The sequence below is a fragment of the Elephas maximus genome, chromosome 6 (assembly GCF_024166365.1).
Source record: "Elephas maximus indicus isolate mEleMax1 chromosome 6, mEleMax1 primary haplotype, whole genome shotgun sequence".
In the NCBI taxonomy this organism is placed as follows: domain Eukaryota; kingdom Metazoa; phylum Chordata; class Mammalia; order Proboscidea; family Elephantidae; genus Elephas; species Elephas maximus.
In genome coordinates, this window is record NC_064824.1 from 40,900,830 (window position 1) to 40,913,894 (window position 13,065).

General features: G+C 37.7%; 1 pseudogene; it reads right to left on the minus strand.

Moving 5' to 3' along the window:
• Positions 1 to 10,595: 10,595 nt before the first annotated feature.
• On the minus strand, positions 10,596 to 12,550 carry LOC126078208 (diamine acetyltransferase 1-like; annotated as a pseudogene).
• Between the last annotated feature and the right edge of the window lie 515 nt (positions 12,551 to 13,065).

The window sequence follows — 13,065 nt, forward strand, 5'->3', positions numbered from 1 at the left end:
TACAAGTGGTGTCTAGATAGACTCATTACTACTTCCCTCTCTTTTCTAAATGGCTGTATTTGTGAAATTATTATAAATTTTGGAAATGCTTGAATGGGTCAAATAGTAATAAAATAACACCAGCATTTTTCTTTATTATAAATAAACCATGTATAGAATCATAGATCTTAGGATTTTAGAACTGGATTCTTTGAGCTAACTTACTACCAAATGCTAGGATTCGTTATTTCAGATCCTTAACTCATGATATGCCATAGCTTGAATATTTCTAGTAAAGGAGACCTAAGAATAGGACATCCTTTCCTAGTATTGGTCATCTTGGGTTGTTAGTTCTCAATCTGACTCTTAATATTCTTTATGAAATGATGGTATATCTTGACTCTGGGCAATATGATGCTTCAAAGATTTCCCTTAAGCTTTAGTATTACATGAGGATTCAATGAAGCATTATAAATGTCCTCATAGTTATTACATCATTACTATTTGGTTGTTCCCACTAATTGAGAAGAAACAAGTTAGTATTCGGAATATATGCTTTTTCACAATATATTTCATCTTTTTATTTTTGCTTTAAAAACCCCCCTTGCAGTTAAGTCGATTCTGACTCATAGTGACCCTATAGGACAGAGTAGGACTGCCCCATAGGTTTTTTTTTTCTTTTTTAAAAATAATTTTTATTGTGCTTTAAGTGAAAGTTTACAAATCAAGTCAGTCTCTCACACAAACACCCACATACACCTTGCTAAAAGAAAACCCAGTGTCAATTACTCTCCCCCCAATGAGACAGCCCACTCTCTCCCTCCACTCTCCCTTTTCGTGTCCGTTTCGCCAGCTTCTAACCCCCTCCACTCCATAGGGTTTTTTAAGGAGTGAGTGGTGGAGTCTAACTGCCGACCTTTTGGTTGGCAGCCGTAGCGTTCAATCACTGGGCCACCTGGGCTACCTGAGCCGAGTAAGCACTGTTAATATACGCTTTAGGGAAAATCAAATTAATTGATGTTTATCCTAGTTAATTTTCAAATGTATTTATAATTTACTTTGCTCCAGAATAAGTTGTTTAATGCCATTTCCAATAACACAATGACAAGAAACAAAGAAATAGCAAAGAGAAATAAAAGGTAGTGAAAAAATAAAGATAAAACTGGGTAGAGATACATATGTGAGGTCATTATACATTTATTTGTGGTGGGTCCCAAATTTGTCCCGGAACTTGCTAGCAGCCAAATCAAAAAAGAGAAATAAGATCAGTTACATGACTAATAGTATCTGTTGTTGTTGTTGTTAGGTGCCGTTGAGTTGCTTGTGACTCACAGCCACTCTATGTACAACAGAAGGAAACACTGCCCGGTCCTGTGCCATCCGCACAATCATTGGGGGTCTTTCTCTTTTTCAATGACCCTCTACTTTACCAATCATAATGTCCTTCTCCAGGGACTGGTCCCTTCTGATAACATGTCCAAAGTATGTGAGGTGAAGTCTCATCATCCTCACTTCTAAGGAGCACTCTGGCTGTACTTCCTCCAAGTCAGATTTGTTTGTTCTTCTGGCAGTCCATGACATATTCAATACTCTTTGCCAACACCATAATCCAAAGACATCAATTCATCATCAGTCTTCCTTATTCATTGTCCAGCTTTCTCACACATATGAAGCTATTGAAAATACCATGGCTTTAGTCAGGTGCACTTTAGTTCTTAAAGTGACATCTTTGCTTTTGAACACTTTAAAGAGGTCTTTTGCAGCAGATTTGCCTGATGCAATACATCATTTGATTTCCTGACTGCTGCTTCCATGGGTGTTGATTGTGAATCCAAGTAGAATGAAATCCTCGGCAATTTCAATCTTTCCTCCATTTATCATGGTATTACTTACAGAACCACTTGTGAGGATTTTTGTTTTCTTTATGTTGAGATGCAATCCATACTGAAGGCTGTAGTCTTTGATCTTCATCCGTAAGTGCCTTCAATCCTCTTTGATTTCAGCAAACAATGTTGTATCATCTACATATCAAAGGTTGTTAATGAGCCTTCCTCCAATCCTGATGCCATGTTCTTCTTCACATAGTCCAGCTTCTTGGATTATTTGCTCAGCGTACAGGTTGAATAAGTATGGTGAAAGGATGCGACCCTCACATACATCTTTCCTGATTTTAAGCCACAGGGTAGCCCCCTTGTTCTTTTGAACAACTTCCTCCTTTGGCTTTGTTCAGGTTCCTCATGAGCACAATAAAGTGTTCTGGAATTTTCATTCTTCACAGTGTTATTCATAATTTGTTATGATCCACAGAATGCCTTTTTATAGTCAACAAAACAGAGGTAAACATCTTTCTGGTGTTCTCTGCTTTCAGCCAACATTCATCTGACATCAGCAAATTTATCCATCCTTCTCTGTCCTTTTCTGAATCTGGCTTGAATCTCTGGAAATTCCATGTCATTGTACTGCTGCAACCACTTTTGAATTACCTTTGCAAAATTTTACTTGCGTGTGATATTAATGATATTATTGAATAGTTTCTGCATTCTGTTGTATCACCTTTCTTTAGGATGGGCACAAATATCTTCCAATTGTTCAGCCAGGTAGCTGTTTTCCAAATTTCTTGGCATAGACAATGAATATTTCTAGCGTTGCATCCATTTGTTGAAACATCTCAATTGGTATTCTGTCAATTCCTGAAATCTTGTTTTTCACCAATGCCTTCAGTGCAGCTTGGATTTCTTCCTTTAATACCATCAGTTCTTGATCATATGCTCTCTCCTGAAATGGTCGAGTGTTGGTACAGTGATTCTGTGCATTCCTTCCATTTTCCTTTGATGTTTCCTAGGTCATTCAATATTTTGCCCTTAGAATCATTCAATATTACAACTCGAGGCTTGAATTTTTTCTTCAGTTTGTTTAGCTTGTTTTTTTCTTTTGGTTTTCTAACTCCCGATCTTTGTACATTTCATTATAATATTTGACTTTGTCTTCTTGAGCTGCCCTTTGAAATATTCTGTTCGACTCTCTTGCTTCATCATTTCTTCCTTTTACTTTATCTACTCTACATTCAGTGACAAGTTTCAGAGCCTCTTCTGACATCCATTTTGGTCTTTTCTTTCTTTCCTGTGTTTTTAATGAAATTTTGATTTCTTCACGTATGCTGTCCTTATTGTCATTCTACAACTTGTCTCTTTTTCAGTCATTAGTTTTCAATGTGTCAAAACTATTCTGAGATGGTCTCTAAATTCAGGTGTGATATCCTCAAGGTCGTTTTTTGGCTCTTATGGACTTGTTTTAATTTTCTTCAGCTTCACCTTGAATTTGCATATGAGCAATTTATGGTCTGTTCATCAGTTGGCCCTGGCCTTGTTCTGACACATGATATTGAGCTTTTCTACCATCTTTTTCCCACAGAGGTAGTTATTTTGATTCCTGTTTATTCCATCTGGCGAGGTCCACATGTATAGTCCCCATTTATGTTGTTGAAAAAAGTTATTTCCAGTAAGTGGTTGGCCTTGCAAAATTCTATTATGTCATCTCTGGAGTCGTTTCTATCAGCCAGGCCATATTGTCCAACTACTGATCCTTCTCTTTGTTTCCAACTTTTCCATTCTAATCATCAGTAATTATCAATGCATCTTTGATCAATTTCAGGCTGTAGAAGTTGGTAAAAATCTTCAGTTTCTTCACCTTTTGCATTAGTGGTTAGTTCATAAATTTGAAATAATAGTTGCATTAACTGGTTTTCCTTATAGGAGTATGAATGTTATCCTATCACTGACAGTGTTGTACTTTAGGACAGGCCTTGAAATGATCTTTTTGACAATGAATATGATACCACTCTTCTTCAATTTGTTGTTCCCAGCATAGTAGACCACGTGATTGTCTAACTCAAAATGGCCAATACCAGTCCATTTCAGCTCAGTAATCTGTACGGTATCGATCTTCAAGTGACCCATTTCATTTTTCACAACTTCCAATTTTCCTAGATTTTTACTTCATACAGTCCACATTCCAATTACTACTGAATATTTGCAGCTGTTTCTTTTCATTTTGAGTAGTGCCACATCACCAAATGAAGGTCCTGAAAGCTTTACTCCATCTACTTTGTTAAAGTCGACTCTGCTTTGAGGAGGCAGCTCTTCCCCAATCATATTTTGAATGCCGTCCAACTTGAGGGAGCCCTGGTAGTGCAGTGGTTAAGTGATAGGACTGCTCGGAAACCCTACAGGGCAGTTCTGCTCTGTCCGCTAGGGTCACTATGGGTTGAAATTGACTTGATGGCAATGAGTTTGGGTTTTGGTTTCCAACCTGAGGAACTCATCTTCTGGCACTATGTCAGACAACGTTTCACTACTATTCGTAAGGTTTTCACTGGCCAATTTTTTACAAAGTAAATTGCGGGGTTCTTCCCAGTCTGTTTTAGTCTGGAAGCTCTGCTGAAACCTTACCACCATGGGTGACTCTCCTGGCATTTGAAATACCAGTGGCATAGCTTCCATCATCACAGCAACACGCAAAGCCATCACAGTACAACAAAGTGACAGATGAGTGGTAGAAAAGTACCTAGAATATTAAAAAAAAAAAAGTCTTAGTAATATCTGAAACATTAAAAAAAGTGTTGAAAGAAACTGGATGATTCCTGGTGCTGAGACCTGGGAGCAGTTTCTCCCATGAATTCTTTCAGGGATGACGCTATGATAGAGTAGAGAATATATTCAGCAAACTTCTTATAGTGAATTCCATAACAGATTTCATAGAATTTTTTCTATAATAAATTAGAAAATGCCCAAGTGCAATTCATAAAAGCAGTTAAATGGTGGCTATTCTTTAGTGGGACAGTGGTTAAGCGTTCACCTGCTAACCAAAAAGTCAGCAGTTTCAGTCCACCAGCCACTCCTTGAAAACCCTATAGGGCAGTTCTACTCTGTCCTATAGGGTTGCTATGAGTCAAAATCGACTCGAGGGCAGTGGGTTTTTTTTTTTTTTTTGGTTATTCCTTAGTGCTTGGTACTTGGTAAGTTCTCAATAAATATTTATTAAATGTATGGGACAATTGATTGATGGAAAGTGGCTGCTCAGAAATTTAGAGACAATGCTCTGATCTACCAAGAAAAAAAAAATTGACATGTATAATTCCATCAGATGTATTTATATCAATTTCTGTTCTTACTATTTTCAGTATTTTTGTGTAGAAGAGTTATTTATTGTGGGGTTTATACTTAATAACCTGTAGTTAGGAAACTGACTATGTAGTTTTAGCCACTATTACGAATTACTTGATTTCCTGTGACATACATTCTTCTTAGAGCTTGGAGCAGTATCCAGCCTGTAGCTGGTGTTCAATAAATGTTTATACAAAATGGATGTATGGGGTAATTTCTATTATAAAAGCCAAAAATCAAGTCCACTGCCAACGAGTCAATTCCAAGTCATAGTGACCCTACAAGACAGAGTAGAACTGCCCCACAGAGTTTCCAAGGAGCGGCTGGTGGATTTCAACTGCCAGCTTTTTGGTTGGCAGCCAAGCCCTTAACCACTGCACCACCAGGGTTCCCATAGTATGCCACCAGAGTTCCTAATTCCTATTATAACACGATTTATTTATGATGAGGTTAGGAGAAGGTCCTGTCCCCAAATGCCAGCATTGTATGTATTTTAATTATCTCTGTCACAGGAATTCTATTATCTCCCCTTGTGAATTTTACCACCTACGAGTGTTCCTGTTTCTTTTCACTGGTCCTTTTCTCAGAACACATACCCATCACTTCAGTCTTTATTATCTCCAACTATCTTCAAGAAATCAAATAAATCAATAACTCCTCAAACATTGAGAAGATAAAAAATGAGCCAAGATGAAAAACAATTGTTCTGATTCTGGTTGGAAATCATTTTACCAATATTTTTGCAAAACTAGTTTCAGTCTCTTGCGTATTGGCTTCCTCTCCTACTCTATCCTCAAGGCAGTCAAGTGTTATGATAAGATAAAGGCAGCAAGGAATGGGTCAAATGTCCACCACAAGTTATGAAAGCCCAGGAAGGTCTCCAAACACAGATGAATATCATGCATGATGACCTCATTTTGGGGGGAAAAAGAAAAAATCCATGTTCTTTTCAATAACATAATATTTTATTTGTAATGAAAAAGCTTTCGAGAATCATTTAACTTTGATGTATGATGCCTTCAACTTAAGCTGAGAAGCAGTCTCTCCAGTTTTCAAAACAAGAGGCATCTTTCTGGACCCCAAAAGGAGGGGAGGGGAACAAATCCCAAATAAACAAATTTAACAAAACAAAACAACAAAACGTGGTCCGCAATCTCCAGCAGACCCGTGGAAATATGGAGAGCTTGAATGCTCAAGTGTTTGCAAAAAGTTCTGCTCTATTCATCTTCACTAGGCTCACCCCACCGGCAGTTCCACCCCTGTCAGGAATATAATGGCGCACAATCGCGAAGCTGCCCTGCGCTTGTAACATTCACAGGTTCTCTCTCCCCCCAAATTTGAGCTGAGGCACTTTTCCTTTCTAAAGAGCAGCATCTGGCCTCTTCGTGCGCTCATTTGCATGCCAATACTGGATTGCTCTCCCAGCGCACAGCTATTTAATAGTGGTGCTGGTGTCCGAGCTCTGGGAACAAACCAAATGGTTTGGGTGTGCTTTTGTGTGCAATGCGGGTCGTTGCTACAGTGTGCTTATTAAGAATAGTACACATTCATTATAACAAGATTGCTCTTTTGCTCAGGGGCCATCATGGCGCATTCTGTAAATGAATTAACAGTAGCATGCATTTGTGTATTATGGGCCCAGAAGATGCATTTGTTTATTAAATAAATCTGCAACATTGAAAGTATAGTTGAGAAAAAAAAATCCAGAAAATAATCAGAGTGCGCATGTACAGTAGCTATTTGTTTTTTTTTTTTTTTTTTAGAAACCTCAAGGCCTTGGCGAGTTTTCCTCCTTTGTTTCTTTTAAATAACCAAAGATCACAGGCCACTCTATAGACTAATAGCCTGCAAAAAATTGATGTAAGAAAAAAAATATATATAGAAGCCAAACAGTTACAGAATCATTAAACATTTTCAAAAGTGGTATTGTAAATAATCCCATACTTTAAAACTGAGTTAATACTGATTTTTTTGGTTTTCTTAAAATTCTTTTTTTTTCCTTAAAAAAGCTGTTATTACTATTTTTAATTTAATTTTTATTCTTGGTTGAAATTTAGCCTGCATCATATATGTATACACACACATGTACACACACACACACATTCATATGTATCTATATCTTTTTTTTTTTTTTGATTGAACTTTGCTTTCTTTTGAAATAGAAGCTTTGCTTTTGGGGCATTCAGCTAATATTGATCCATTTATTTCCAACTTTGCAGCCCAGGTATAGCTAGTACATTAATAAACATGAGTCAGCCTGGTGGATTTTATTTGGGTTAACTAATGATTTTTTAAAGCTCAATGGCAGGTCACAATTGCATTGAGAACGCAGGGTATGTTTTTAGATGTGGTTTCTCTTTATTTCTTTTCATTTATATTTTGTATCTTGCTGTCTTTAATATGTAATCTGATATGTTGCCCACTTAAAATATAATGGAGAGAAAGTGGAAATACTATAAAATATGAAATGCTAAAAGAGTCTAAAACCACAGCAGGGCTAATAGGAAGTCCTAATAAAATCAGCCAAGGGACCATGAACAGAAGAAAGAGTCATATATTCAAATATTTGAAATACTTTATTAAAAGAACCAAGGTCTTTAAAATCATAAATTGATTTATTTGCTTCCTTGAAATATTTCTATAAAATCCAGGGGTACTAGATTAAATTTGCTAAAACATTTTTAAAAGCCTGGTGGAAGGAATGCATTAGGAGTTGGAGATTTTTAGTTTAGCAAAAGATCCATGGCACTATCAAAAAAAAAAAAAAAAAAAAGCCCAGCTAATTAGTGTGTCTGCGTGTCTGCAATATAAAAAAAAAAACACGGTGGGATTTATAAAAGATATTCCATATGCAGCAAAAAAATCCATATGCAGGATTATACGTTTCTCCCATGCGGGACCTGAAACACTTACCATTTTGTCCTTACAGAAATAATATTCAGCTATGCTATTTATTGGGGGGGGGTCCCAAAACAACAAACTACAATTGTAAAAATTGATTTGAACATTATGGAAAGGAGAAGAAAATATTTGAAAACCAGGTTTGTTTTCTTTCTTTTCTCTTTTTGGTCAAAAGCTCTATTTTCCCCAGCATTTTATTTATTCCGTTGCAGCTTTTGGAGCCAGCCAATCAGAAAGTCTGTAAGGGCCTGGGCCCAGGCTGGGTGCTGAGCTCCAAATGCGATTCCAGTCCTGACAGGGGGATTATAGGAAACAGATGACTTACGCTTCTAATTTGTGGCCTTAAATTGCAAACAGAATTTCAGGAGTCGAGCAGAGTAATAAATGGCAATAGAAAAAGCCACACACAGCCAAATCAGTATGTGGTGGTTGTAGGTTAAACTAAATGGGAAGAGACAGGTTATGATGGTTCAGTGTATTACAGAGAAGAAAGTCTTAAATTACTAGTGCTGAGAGGTATTGCTCCATGGCAGACAGTATTGCATTGTGTAGTCTACAGATATCACAAGCAGAACAATAAAAAAGCAGGTTTAACATAGAACCTGTTGCTGGAGGAATGTTTTTTTTTCTTCTCTCTTTTAGAAATGAAAGCGGTGTTTTATGTTTGTTTTGACCTCTGCTGTATACTTGGCCTCTTAACATCTGTTTTCTACCGTTGCCGTTTTTCACACCAAATTAAATGTCGCAGAGTCTGATAAAATAAGTTCAAAATATGTCCAAATTATTTTTGTTGACTTCCAACAAATGTCTCTGTAACTCTCTTCACACGGAACAATACCATCTAAATGCCAAAGTAGAAAATTATTTTCCTTTCAACATTTTAAGAGCTAAAAATAAGGAATTTGGAGGTGTAGTTAAACTCGGGAAATATTGCATTGGCCTTTTTGGTAACTTGTATGACTGTTTCAGGCTTGCTTTAAGGCTGTCCCATCATATGAAGTTATGTGCATTTATTGGATAAAAATTCCAGGAAAATTGTTTAGCAACAGCATATGAAAAAAAAAAAAAGCCGTTATTCACAGCTGCTTCACACCGTAAATACCAGCGAGAATCAAAAGAGATCCACTGTTTTTCATGGGGGAACCAATATGAATTTCTTGTCCTTCATAATTGCTGTATGTGTGTGTTTGTGTGTGTATGCGTGAAAATACAGAGTAAGAGATGATAATGACACGAATTTCCACTGTCATAAAAAGTCATGCTGTCGTAAGTTTGTGGTATGAAAATAAAAAGATGTCACTGATTTTCAGCTTCATATCCAATAAATGTTTTAATCAAAAGAAAAATTTTGGTTTTAAAGAATACCATCCCTTTCTTCTTTTAAATTCAACATATCTGCGTATTGGGATTGACAACTAATTCAAGATAAAGATTGATTCAAAAACAATTACCCCATCCTATAATATTTATTGCCAATATATCAGAATAACACTTTCCAAGCAAATGATAGAAATGGGCTAACTTTAGTCTACAACGCCACACTGAAAGTGGGGTACCTATAAAGCACCGTTTTCCTTCCACTCTCCTTGTGAGTAAGAAATCTATCACAGAAAAACTTGGGTCTTTTAGACTATTATACTCCCCCCCCCCCAAAAAAAAACCCCAAACCCACTACTGGCAAATTGATTCTGACTCATAGAGACCCTATAAGACAGAGTAGAACTGCCCCGTAGGGTTTCCAAGGAATGCCTGGTAGATTTGAACTGCCAACCTTATGGTTAGCAGCCGTAGCTCTTAACTACTTTGTAACCAGGTTTTCCTTAAACTATTATATGAACTTTAAATCCGAAGCTATTATTTTATATACTGAAGAAACCCTGTTATCTGCCTAGTAACCTAGGGAAAAATAAACTATTTTCATTGTAATATTAAGCAAATCTGTTCATAATCATTGAAGAAGACTGGCTAAATAGATTTAGAATAATCATTTGAAAAATAATGCTTGTTAGAACCACTTTATATTCTGTGCCTTGGTAATATCCGTGTAGGTTATAGCTATTTCTTTGTAGATGGTGTGCCTTTGTTTTTAAATCACCTGGCTAAAAGAGAAAACAAACCTTAGTTGAAAGCTTTTGTCTCTAACACAGAAACCTCTTTTCATGCTTGTCTTTTTTTTTTTTTAAAGAAATGCTCTATTATTATTTGTGTCATAGTGGGAAGACTGGGTCTCTATAGGGCCTGAACCTTTTCAAACAGGAGATAGCTTTTGTTTTTGTACGCCTTCAACACCGATCACCTAATTAAATCTGATATCTCTGGCTGAAGCAAAATGATTTGTAATAGTTCTTTGGAGTTTACTTAATTAGTTTTGATGTCTTTTGTGTGGTAAATGTAGTGATATTTTCTAAAATGGAGCCACAAAAAGAGAAGGCAAATGCAGCCTGGGGAAAGGATGGGGGAGAGGGGAGGTGACCGGGAGGACAAACCAGTTTGACCAGACCATGAAATCAAGGTGTAGTTCCAACACAAGGGCTTGCAAACCAGAGTCATTCATTAGCTGAGAACATCAAGCAGATTTGAACTGGAAAAAGGCTTCCTGTCAAATGTAGGCTCGGGCATCTGTCGGGCCTCAGATTCTACACCTTGATCAGCCCAAGACACTGACACCATTTTCCTTAACAAACACCAACAGCCTTTATTCTCCTTAATTTTAACATTTCTCAGGGGCTGGATTCGCTTTCTTCTCCTGCTCTGTAGAGAGTAAAGGGAGCTTGTTAAATTGCTTAGATATTTTGACTGAGGTTGCTCTTTGGCCACTTGCCTGTAGTAACAGTGTCAAAGCATAACTTGGTATAATTGCTATATTTGCAGTCAGAAGAGTGTTCTGTTTTTATGTTCAAGCTGCTGAATAAAAAGGAAGTGTCATTTTGTAAAATTCTGTAGATTATCCTTAAAGTTCAGGCAACATACAATTGATGTCATACCTGGTATGGCTTACCTTCATTGCCAAGATGCAGAAGAGGGAAATAGTGTTGAAATAACGGGGTTTTAACTATGTCAGTTAAAAGCTGGTAAATTCCTTTGTTTCCTAGGCTGTGCCTGGAAAACAATAAAGTAAAATTAAACTTAAAAATGAAAGCAGCAGAATTGGGTCCTTTACAATTTAAAAAGTAACTAGAAAGCATTAAAGATTTTAATTGTCCATTGTGTCACAATTTATGTAGAGTATGGATTTTTTTTTTTTTTATGGATTAGAAATCCTGGTGGTGCAGTGGTTAAGTGCTTGGCTGCTAACTGAAAGGTAGGTGGTTCAAATCCACCAGCTGCTCTGTTGGAGAAAGATGTGGCAATCTGCTTCAGCAAAGATTACAGCCTTGGAAACCTTATGGGGCAGTTCTACTCCGTCCCACTGGGTCACTGTGAGTTGGAAAGCGACTGGACAGCAATGGGTTTAGATTAGAAATGACAATTTTTTTTTAGATCAAAGCACAGTTTATTAAAAAAAGATTTAAAACTGAAACTCTACCAGCGTGGTCACTGTACACATTTAAATGACTCACAAGAACGAAGCTTTTATTATTTTTTTCCTCCCAAGATCTCAGCACCTTGTTGTTTGTCAAAAGACCTTCACCGAAAAATCTGACTCCAAACTGCACACAAAATAGACGGCCTTGTAAACACATGCAACGACGCCATTGGTAATAAAGCTCTGGAGTTGGAGCCCGTTCTATTATTCCACAGTTTATTATTATAAACAGGATAGAAAGCAAGAGTAGTTGAGAATTTATTCTGAATAGAACTGAACTTGTCATTATCTCCACCGGCACTCTGCACTCCTCTGCTGCCGATTTTAGCAACATTGCTTGTCATCTCCAAGGGTCTCCATCCCTCTTCCCTGAACAGATCAGAAGCACCTCTTCTTTTGTAGAAGGTGTTAGACGGCTCCTTGCATTCTGCCACCAACAAGTGCACTCTGCTGCACTGACATTTCACAGCAACCTGGCTTAGAATCTTCAGAATTTCTGATCCTGTGCCAAAGCCTCTATAATCACGAAGAAGTCCTCAGGATACACTAGCTTGCCAATGCATGGGTCCTATGTAAAACAACCAACCAACCAAACAAAAAAACCAAGAAACACACACACAAAACATTAAAAACAACCCAAGCCTATAGCGGGCTAGTCATCCCTACTAACAGCGACCCTATTTGACAGAGTAGAACTGCCCCATAGGGTTTCCAAGGAGCGGCTGGTGGATTCCAACTGCAGATCTTTTGGTTAGCAGCCAAGCTCTTAACCACTATGCCACCAGGGTTCCAAAATAGTGCGCGGCCAAACCAACAACGTTGTGTCCTTCCGGAGTCCAGGGCTCTCCGGGCACTTCTGCAGCTCTTTCTCGGCTAATATTACTTTCTCTACCACATAATCATATTTAGCCCGTTTTTTGATCAGCCGCAGGATATCACTGCAGTTGGTGGCGGTGGCTGGGCAGATCACGAATTGAGCCATTTTCGTCTTTTGCTTTTCTTCCCCTTTGCGGACCAGGCCCTGTACTTGACACAGCAGGAGGCGGTGGTTCCTCATTCGTCTCCCCGAGCGTCCTCTTCTCAGTTAGGCTGGCGCCATGACCCGGCAAGCAACAAAGAAGTTTCAGCAGAGAGGTGACTAGAGCCGTGCGTTGAGAAATGACAATTTTTTTTTTTGATGGACCGCAGCTTAATACAGATGTGCATAATTTACAGACCTTAGCAATATCCATTGTGGAAATGAAGATTGTAATGGAGCTGTTGTATTGATAGGTAGTAATAGATGGCAATCTAAAACCATATTTTTCATAAAATTCACTTTCCAGAGGATAGGGTTCTATCCAGTCTGTATTTTGTATGTTTTCATAGAGTCGTTATATTAGGAAAATCTGCAAAACCGGAGTTGTTTGTTTTTCCTCTCCTCGATCCATACTCATGGCCCTGGAGTCGATGCTGACTCATAGCAACCTGTAAGGACAGTGTAAAACTGCCCCACAG